The sequence below is a fragment of the Bison bison genome, unplaced genomic scaffold, assembly GCF_000754665.1.
Source record: "Bison bison bison isolate TAMUID 2011002044 unplaced genomic scaffold, Bison_UMD1.0 scf7180017864133, whole genome shotgun sequence".
In the NCBI taxonomy this organism is placed as follows: domain Eukaryota; kingdom Metazoa; phylum Chordata; class Mammalia; order Artiodactyla; family Bovidae; genus Bison; species Bison bison.
Window position 1 is genome coordinate 841,560 of NW_011494705.1, and position 10,423 is coordinate 851,982.

A 10,423-nucleotide genomic window follows, 5' to 3' on the forward strand; every position below is an offset into this window, starting at 1 on the left:
CTTGAAGTCGCTGTATGAGTGAGGTTTCTCTCTTTGGGTAAAAAGTGATTGAAACCCAAGTCAAACTAGCTTAGGCAAAAAAGAATCTGTGTTGGGAGGCTCAGGTAGTTCTGAGATGACCAGGACACATCTGGGCCTCGCAGACAAGGAATCAGGGATTCAAACACCACCCAGAGTCTTTTCCTTTAATCCCTTATCTCTGTTTCTCTTACTCTGGCTTTCTCCCCAGGAATTATGCCAAAAACAAATTGAATGTTTTCCCAATTTTTTACCAGCTGCACCACAAGGGAAGCCAAGCATACTAGAGTGGTTGGCCTCTCCCTTCTCCAGGGGGTCTTCCCGACCCAGGCATCAGACAGGGCTCTCCTGCATTGCAGGTGGATTCTTTACCAACTGAGCTCTCAGGGAAGTCACTTCTCAATTTGTCTTAGCAAGGGAGTAAGCCTCTCTGTCCACTGCCAGTTTTTCAAATCCTGAAGAAGGACTCTCATCGGTCTGGTGTAGGTTATCTGCTTACTCAGGACCAAAGCATTATATTTTGATCAGCCCTACTTGATATGGTTAATCATCTCCAGTCCAATTCGCTAAGGCCAGGAGTTGGGACTCCCTACAAAACGTGTGTGTTAGAAAAATAGGCATTTTCCAGAAGAAAGAGGATCGGAATGCTAGGTCAACAAAGCCAGAGATGTTCACATCAAACATCCAATTCTTTTATTAATAATAAAGAATAATAAAGAATTTAAAAATAATAAAGTATTCTTTGTAAACATAATTATCACTTTAACAAGTAGAGGGTTACAACTGAACTGCTAAAGCCCACACACCAAGATAAAATGCTTGGCACAGGTAGATAACCCAAACATTTCACAGGCAGTTGTTCAGCTTTGCTCCCTGCCCACCCTTCACAGATGACCTTCCTGCCCTGCCGAGATCATGCAATGCCTGATGAAAGTCAGACCTCCGCCCAGATTTCCTAAAATGAATCCTAATTTTAGGGAAAGCTTGGAGTTCTATTTATCTTTCACCTGCTTTGACCTTAAGTTTCAGTTCTAATAACTAGACCTCTGCTTTGCTCATCTTTACCTAAGCCAAATTTCCCCCTCTTTGTCCTTCTACTCCCCTACATGACACTACATAGCCCTTCTCAGACACTTTTTAAAAGGAGTGGGACACAAAATCCTGGTTTCTAAGTATCGATACCATTTTCCACTCAAAGGAAACAGGAGTCCTCAGAAATGGCTAATTTCCAAATCTAGACAAGGGAAATAGAAGATAAGCCTGAAATATCTTATTGTATCAGCAAATAGAGGTGCTCAAAAATAATGGGGAATGTCAGTTTGTAGGGCTCCTTATCTTACTTGAATCCTTGGCCATATATAAAACTACTAATCTCATCCTCGCTCTTGAAACCTCCTCTAACTTCTGGTCATCTTCTCAATGCTAGCTCCCTCTAAGAGTATTTCCTGGTATCTCATTTTCTGCCCAGTCATCAAACAGGTGTTCCTTGGGGTTCTGTCCTCAGCTGTCTTCTCATTTTATTCCCTCCCTGGGTGATCTCGGCTAATCCCATAACTCCAGTTGTTATATAAACAATGGCTCCCAAATATATACTTTTAAGTGTATTTCTATGTGGGTAGAGAGAAGAGATAGATTTAGCACAGAGACTTTGTTAAAGCTCCAGAATCCATCCTGGATATCACCTGGGTATCTCCACTTAGTTTACTTCTCTGATATCTCAAAGATAACCTATTAAAAATTAAAGACACTTTCATCATGTCATCTAGTATTCTTTATTCTGTTTCTGGTACTATCAACATCTGACTCTCGCAGCAACAAATTCTGTGGTTATTCTTTTTTAAACAAACTTTTTATTTTGTTTTGGGGGTATATAGCCAATTAATGGGCTTCCTTGATGGCTCAGGCGGTAAAGAATCTATTTGTAATGTAGGAGACTGGGGTTTAATCCCTGGGCGGGAAGATCCCCTGGAGAAGGGAATGGCTACCCAGTCCAATATTCTTGCCTGGAGAATTCCATGAACAGAGGAGCCTAGCAAGCTACAGTCCATAGGATTGCAAAGAGTTGGACACGACTGAGCAACTAGCACACAACATGGCCAATTAACACTGTTGTGGTGTTGGACTGCAAGGAGATCCAACCAGTCCATTCTGAAGGAGATCAGCCCTGGGATTTCTTTGGAAGGAATGATGCTAAAGCTGAAACTCCAGTACTTTGGCCACCTCATGCGAAGACTTGACTCATTGGAAAAGATTCTGATGCTGGGAGGGATTGGGGGCAGAAGGAGAAGGGGACGACAGAGGATGAGATGGCTGGATGGCATCACTGACTCAATGGACGTGAGTCTGAGTGAACTCCGGGAGTTGGTGATGGACAGGGAGGCCTGGCGTGCTGCGATTCATGGGGTCGCAGAGTCAGACACGACTGAGCGACTGAACTGAAATGAACTGAACTGTGGTGTTTCAGGTGAACAGAGGAGGGACTCAGCCATACATATACGTGTAGCCATTCTCTCCCAAACCCCCCTTCCATCCAGGCTGTAACGCTGAGCAGAGTTCCATGTCCTTGTTGGTTATTCATTTTAAATACAGCAGTATGTACATGTTAGGATTATTCTTAATGTCAGTGTCTTTCAGGCAGAGACCAACAGGAACACAGCTCTAGTTGGACAAGCTGAGTGAATTACTCATTGCAGTGAAGGAAGATACACAGCCTAGGGAGCCCCGGGACTCAGAAGGAGAGTGTTTGAAGAAAACTATTAAGGAATTTGGGATTTGGCTGAGTGATTTGAGAGAGGACTGAATAAGCAGAGGTCTGCTCTAGCCCGGCCGCCATTGGGAAGAAGCAGCATTTTACTGTTGGGAACTCAATACATCTTCTGTGCAGGAAGGACAGCCCAGAGGAACTGTGACACTGTAATTGGTAAAGAAGTAGCTATCGTTCATTTCAGAGAGAGGGGCAGGGTGCTTTGTATTTTGTGAATGGCATAGTGACCCTGTTTTTGTCTGTGCTTCCACAAAATTATCAAGTAGAGTTGTTTTGTCTCATGTTGTTATGGTCACTGAATAATCTTGTCTGATGCTGGTATTCTGTGAGATTCTTATGCCAACAGAAAATAACATGGCCTGACTCTGAATGCCAGGTCAGCGTCAGGATGTCAACAGCTGCTTTTTCCCCTTCTTTCTCACTCGTTACTGTCATTCACATGTAAATTACTTACCAAGTCCTATTAATTTTACTTCCTACATATCACTAGAATCTGTCCCTTTCTCTCCATCTTCTTTTCTGCTTCTCTAATCCAGCCCATTATCATTTGTCATCTAAATTACTACATCAGTCACCCCAGATTTCGTCTTGCTCCTGTTCTGGTCCATCCGCTACCCTCCCCCCAGTTAGCCAAAATGAAGTTTCTAAAAATATCATCCCTGCTTAAAATCTTCTTTGGTTACATTATCAGCCATACTGCTAACACTTAAACGGTAAAATTAAAAATCACAGAGGTTAGCAATGAAATAAAACTTTTTTTTTTCTTTTCTCCCTAAGAGGAATTAAGAAGGGTGGAAGAATTTATTTTTATACAAGAATCAGAATTTTAGAATTTTTATACAAGAATCTGAATTTGGAGACCATTTTCACATACTGACTACCTCTTAAGAAGTTATGACTCAATACAAATCAATACAGTGACATGACTGCTAAAAACCAATGCATTATTGACACCATTAGCAGAAGTATATTGTCCAGAACACGAAAATGACGTTCAATTCAATTCTGGGCAATACATTTTAAGAGAGACATCATTTAAAAAAAAAAATATGTCCAGAAAGGGCAACTAAGACTGGGAGCTTCTGGAAACCATGTCATACAGATAAACAGAAAAAGTGGAGCTTAAAAAAAATAGGAATTTGACAAATGTTTTCAAATATCCAAACAGCTGTCATATGTAAGAGGGACTAAATATATTTTGTATAGTTCTGGGGCAGGATCAATCCTGAGGATTACAAATCATAGGAAGATTGATTTGCACTCAGTACAAGGAAATACTTTCTAATAATGCTGCTGCTGCTGCTAAGTCACTTCAGTCGTGTCCCACTCTGTGTGACCCCAGAGACAGCAGAACTGTCCAATAATGGAGTCAGCTTCCTGGAACTCCAGGTTACTAGAACAGTTTAAGCCAAAACTGAATAACTGTCTGGAAAGAATGCTGTAAAACAGAAGTTGTTAAACCACCTGTGATAAAGTATAGTTTTTAAAAATCAATTATGATCTAATACTTTCATAAATTATAATAAAACTTAGTAGAATGAAAAGAAAAAAATGAAAAGTACAAACTTAATTTTTTATTGCCTAATTCAATGAACATAAAATTTAATTTTAGTAAATAGAATTAGAACAAATCTGAACATGTACATTCAGGATTAATACAGAAAATTTCTATGAAAGTTAAAGTGTTAGTCACTCAGTTGTATCTGACTCTTTTCTGAATCCCCTGGACTATAGCCCGCCAGGCTCCTCTGTCCGTGGGATTCTCCAGGCAAGAATACTGGAGTGGGTTGCCATGCCCTCCTCCAGGGGGTCTTCGTGACCCAGGGATTGAAACCACATCTCATGTCTCCTGCATTGACAGGTGGGTTCTTTACCACTTGAACCTCATGGGAACCAAATTTCTATAACTCTTAACATTTTGCTGTTCTTCAATTCTAACTGAAGAAAATTATGAGTGAATTAGCAATTTTCTAGATTAGCCCAATACATGCATACTTTGAATAAACAGCCTGCATATTACTATTTTAAAGTTTTAATATTTTAAAATACCATGTGGCAAATGAGCTTGTTTCTTTCTTGTTAAAATATCTAATCCAGGTTGGACTGATGACAATGCTACTTTCAGGAAATGATGTACATCTAAACTACTTCTATGAGATATTTTAATATCATCCTAAGAAAGAACTGAGCTTACAAAGGGGTGATGGTAGAAACGGAAAAAATAAGTGTTAAGATAATTTCAGCATGCTCAAACTGTTCATTTTAACTTTTGTACAAAATGAAGGGAGAGATCCTGAAATTTCAAAGTTTATTTTTAATTCTTCATTAGTTGCCAGTTAGAACAGTATATCCTGTAAGTCTATAATTAAATTTAAATCATCTTTTGACGAAATAAATGGATTCCAGATCTATGAATTTACTGTCTGGGCTTTCTTTTAATGGAAGATAAAATTCAAAACATTCTATCAAATTAATCATCATTTGATGTAAACTGTTTGCAGATGTGCAGCATCAAGATAATCACCACTTCCACTGACAATTGTTAAATTATGGAACATGTAATCACAATCTGTAGAAACCCTGTTCTTCCTGGCCTCTACCTTTTGTTTTTGCCCTTTATCTTCCACTGAAAAACATCTTGCATTCCTGCTTTGAGTAGACCAATTTTGAAGATATCAAACAAGTTAATAACTCTAGATGGCCAAGTTATATCTAAAAAGTTGGAACCAAGCTGGTTTCTTGAAGTGAAGCTAAATATTCAAATATACTCAACAGAATTCCCCCCTATATAACCATCATATCTCAGCATGTGATCATAGTTGTTTATAATGTTTTCTAATTATCACATAATAAAAAGAATAATTTCAAATTTATTGCATTAGCCTTTATATAATTTATAATATTTCCTAAGTCACTAAACACACTGTTTAGCTGATGAACTTTTTATACTAAGACTTTCTGAAAGGAAGTGGTTATGTTGACTTAAAGTTTGGGTCAAACTCCTTAATTTAAGTAACTACTTCAGAATGTTTTCGTATCATTGCAGCTATGCATCTAATTGTATTCCTACTCAAAAATTCAAACCACATTCACTGACACTGTAATCTTTCTGTTGTTTACAGATAGTTATGTTTGTCAGCAATGAAGGTAAACAAGAGAATTATTTGGACTTATCTTTGATTGTCTAACGCTAGGAGCGGGGGAGGAGAGACAGCAAAAGGGGTAAGAGTTAATTTTGAGGGATGATGGAAATGTTCTCAATCTCGCCAAAACAATCTTGAGAAAAAACAGAGCTGGAGGAATCACGGCCCCTGACTTCAGACTATACAACAAAGCTACAGTCATCAAAAGATGTGCGTTTACTAGACACATGAACCAGAACAGAGCTCAGAAATAAACTCGTGCATTTATGGCCAATTAATCTATAACAAAGGAGGTGAGGATGTACAGCGGGGAAAAGACAACCTCCTCAATGAGTGGTGCTGGGAAAAATGGACAGCCACAAGTAAAAAAATTAAATTAGAATGTTTTCTTATACCATACAGAAACAAACTCAAAATAGATTGAAGATCTAAACATAAAACCAGAAATCATAAAACCCCAGAAGAAAACATCAGCAGAACACTCTTTGACATAAACCATAGCAATCTTTTTTGGATCTGTCTCCTAAGGCAATAAATAAATAGAAATACACATATATGACTTAATTAAACTTAAAAGCTTTTGTAAAACCAAGGAAATCAAAATGAAAAGACAACCTATTGAATGGAAGAAAATAGTTGTAAATGATATGATCAGCAGGGGATGAATACCCAAAATATATAAACTGCTCATACAAAATAAAAAATTCAATTTTAAAAATGCACAGAAGACCTCAACAGACATTTTTCCAAAGAAGACATACAGATGTGTGTATGACACATATGAAGACATACAGATGACCAAGAGGCAGATGTAAAGATGCTCAACACTGCTTATCACCAGAAAAATGCAAATCAAACCACAGTGAGATATCACCTCACACCCGTTAGAATGGCTATCATCAAAAAGACCACACACACACACACACAAAACACCACAAATAACAAATGTTGGTGAGATCATAGAGGAAAGAAAGAGAACTCGTGAAATATTGATGGGAACGTAAATTGGTGCAGCCACTATGGGAACGACTATGGAGATTCCTCAAAAATCTAAAAATGAGAACTATCATATGATCCAGCAATTCCACTCCTGGGTATGCACCCGAAGAAACAAAGCACTCAGGGGAAAAGATACATGCACCCAATGATCACAGGAGCATTATTTACAACCACCAAGGTATGGAAGCAACTCAAGAGCACAGAACAGATGAATGCAAAAAGAATATGTGGTGTGTATACACACACACACACACACACAATGAAATACTGCTCAGTCATTAAAAAAAAAGAACAAAATTTTGCCATTTCAACAACATGGATGGACATGGAGGGTATTATACTTAGTGAAATAAGTCAGGCAAATAAAGACAAATACTGTATGCTAAATATGTGCATTTTATTGTATGTAAGCTATACCTCAATAAGGTGGATTTAAAAGTGGTTCTCCAAGAAGCAGTCTTCCCCACAAATCTAATTCCCAGTGAGTGCTTCTTTTCCTGAACTTGAATGACAGTACACCATTTATCAATTGATTACCTAACGCCTTATTTCAGCTTCCAATTGTTAAGCAGACCATACGGCCTTACTGTTTAACTCTTTCCCACCTCCACCCTCTCCTTAGCTAACCAGTGTGTGTGGAAAAGAGACAGTATTAAAATAAATGTTCTAATTGATAAGGAAATTATCCGTTAATGAGCATATCAATGAGGGCATTCAAGTAAAGCTGGTTTGTAAGTAAAAGTTATGAATTTCTTTTGGACATCAGGAAAAAAAACTTCAGTTAATTTCTTACTGTCGGGCTTCCCTGGTGGCTCAGTGGTGATGAGTCCAGCTGTCAATGCAGGAGACACAAGTTTGATCCCTGATCCAGGAAGATTCAGCTAAACCCATGCACAACTATTGAGCCTGTGCTCTAGAGCCTGGGAGCCACAACGATCGAGCGGTGGCTGCAACATCTGAAGCTCGAGCACTCTAGAGCTGTGCTCTGCAACAAGAGAGGCCACTGCAATGAGAAGCCTGCCCCAAAACAGAAAGGAGCCTCCACATGCCATGACTAGAGAAAAGCCCGCACAGCAACGAAGATCCAGCACAGCCAAAAATAAATGTTAAATTTTAAAAACTTTTTACTGACGTTGAGCATTCAGCTCTGTCCTACAGACACGTGACAATCTAAACCCAAATGTAAATCAGTTAAGATTAGTGATTCCTACTGTGACAGAATGGCCACTGTATTTGCTGCTTCTTTCAAAAGGTTAGAGAGTCTCTTTCCCCACTCCCAGAACCTGGGATGGGCTTGTGGAAGCGATGTCAAGCCAGTTTAAAGGCTTGGCCTTAAGAGACTTTACAGCTTCCAGTCTTGCACCCGTGAGACCATGAAGCCATGTGACCATGTGACCAGGCCTGGCTTGCTGGATAATGAGAAACGTAGGTCCTCTTATTGCCCTAGCTGATAGACATTCAATCACTGTGATACACGGATGATGCCGTCCAAGACCAGCCAGCCTCATCAACCCAATTAATGATCTTGGATGGACAAGCCCAGCCTGCACTAGAAAAACACACAGAAGAACTGCTGACTGAAATAAAGGATGGTTGTTTTAAGCCAGTGAGTTTTGTGGCAGTTTGTAACTTAGCCAATAAATAACAGATACTCAAGGACTCATCTGAAGCTCTCTTAAAAGACAGACCAAGTGACTTAAGACATTTATCAAAAAGTTATTAAATCCTTGGACTCCCCCGGTGGTCCGAGGGTTAAGAATCTGCCTGCCAACACAGGGACAAGGGTTCAATCCCTGGTCAGGAAGAGGCCACATGCCACGTGGGCAGCTACACCGCTGTGCCACAACTACTGAGCCCGAGCTCTAGAGCCCGCAAGTGGCAACCAGTGAAGTCCACTCGCCTAGACAGCCCATGCTCAGCAACGGAATAAGCCACTGCAGTGAGAAGCCCGCGATCCCAACGAAGAGTAGCCCACACCCGCCACAGCCAGAGAAAGCCTGCGCACGGCAACAAAGACAGCCAAAAATAAATAAATAAAAATAACTTAAAAAAAGTCATTAAGTCCTTAAACTGAAAGTGAAGGTTGAAGCTGACGTGTAAAGAATAATTTATTTCTCCCAGGAAACATTAACCAGAAAACAATGTAAAGTGTCTCTGAATAGACAACTTGAACGAGTAAATAAATAATCTAATGCTTTAATAGTAAATGTATGATTTCGGAGGCATAGCCAGTGGAATGCTAGGAGTGGTTCACACCAACCTTTGAAATTCAATTATTAAATTTTCAGAAATGTTGTGAGCCAGTTGTTAAACCATTGGTAGGTTAAATCAGCCATGATAAGAGTATTTACACCATGGAATCCAGTTGTTAAATCTTTACTAGTATATCACTGGGCATATCTGCAATCAGAGGCAAATTTCATCAGTATGTATATTCCTATATACATATTAAAATATCCTTGAGACTTCCCTGGGGGTTCAGTGGTTAAGACTCTGTGCTCCCACTGCAGGGGGTACAGGTTCAATTCCTCGTCAGGGAGCTAAAATCCTGCATGCCATGTGACACAGCCAAAAATAAAAATAAAAAAATAAAATATCCCTAATGCTTAAAGAAGACATTGGTTGGCATAACCAATGCCATGGCATAACATTCTGCCATGATATGTAGTCTTGGGGAAGCCAATTAGTCTTGGTAAATCTGACCCATATATGTAAAGTCTATGCCCCCAAATCATTTTTTAGGTTTCTTTCAGATCTATTATTCTATCTCCTATGAATGTACTGTCTTTCTGGAACTCTCTTTCTTTTTTGATGAGCCAGCGGGTGTTGGCAATTTGATCTCTGGTTCCTCTGCCTTTTCTAAAACCAGCTTGAACATCTGGAAGTTCACGGTTCATGTATTGATGAAGCCTGGCTTGGAGAATTTTGAGCATGACTTTACTAGCGTATGAGACGAGTGCAATTGTGCTGTAGTTTGAGCATTCTTTAGCATTGCCTTTCTTTGGGATTAGAATGAAAATGGACCTTTTCCAGTCCTGTGGCCACTGCTGACTTTTCCACATTTGCTGGCATATTGAGTGCAACACTTTCACAGCATCATATTTCAGGATTTGAAATAGCTCAACTGGAATTCCATCACCTCCACTAGCTTTGTTCGTAATGATGCTTTCTAAGGCCCACTTGACTTCACACTCCAGGATGTCTGGCTCTAGGTGAGTGATCACACCATCATGATTATCTGGGTCGTGAAGATCTTTTTTGTACAGTTCTGTGTATTCTTGCCACCTCTTCTTTATCTTTTGCTTCTGTTAGGTCCATACCATTTCTGTCCTTTATCGAGCCCATCTTTGCATGAAATGTTCCCTTGGTATTTCTAATTTTCTTGAAGAGATCTCTAGTCTTTCCCATTCTGTTGTTTTCCTCTATTTCTTTGCATTGATCGCTGAAGAAGGCTTTCTTATCTCTCCTTGCTATTCTTTGGAACTCTGCATTCAGATGC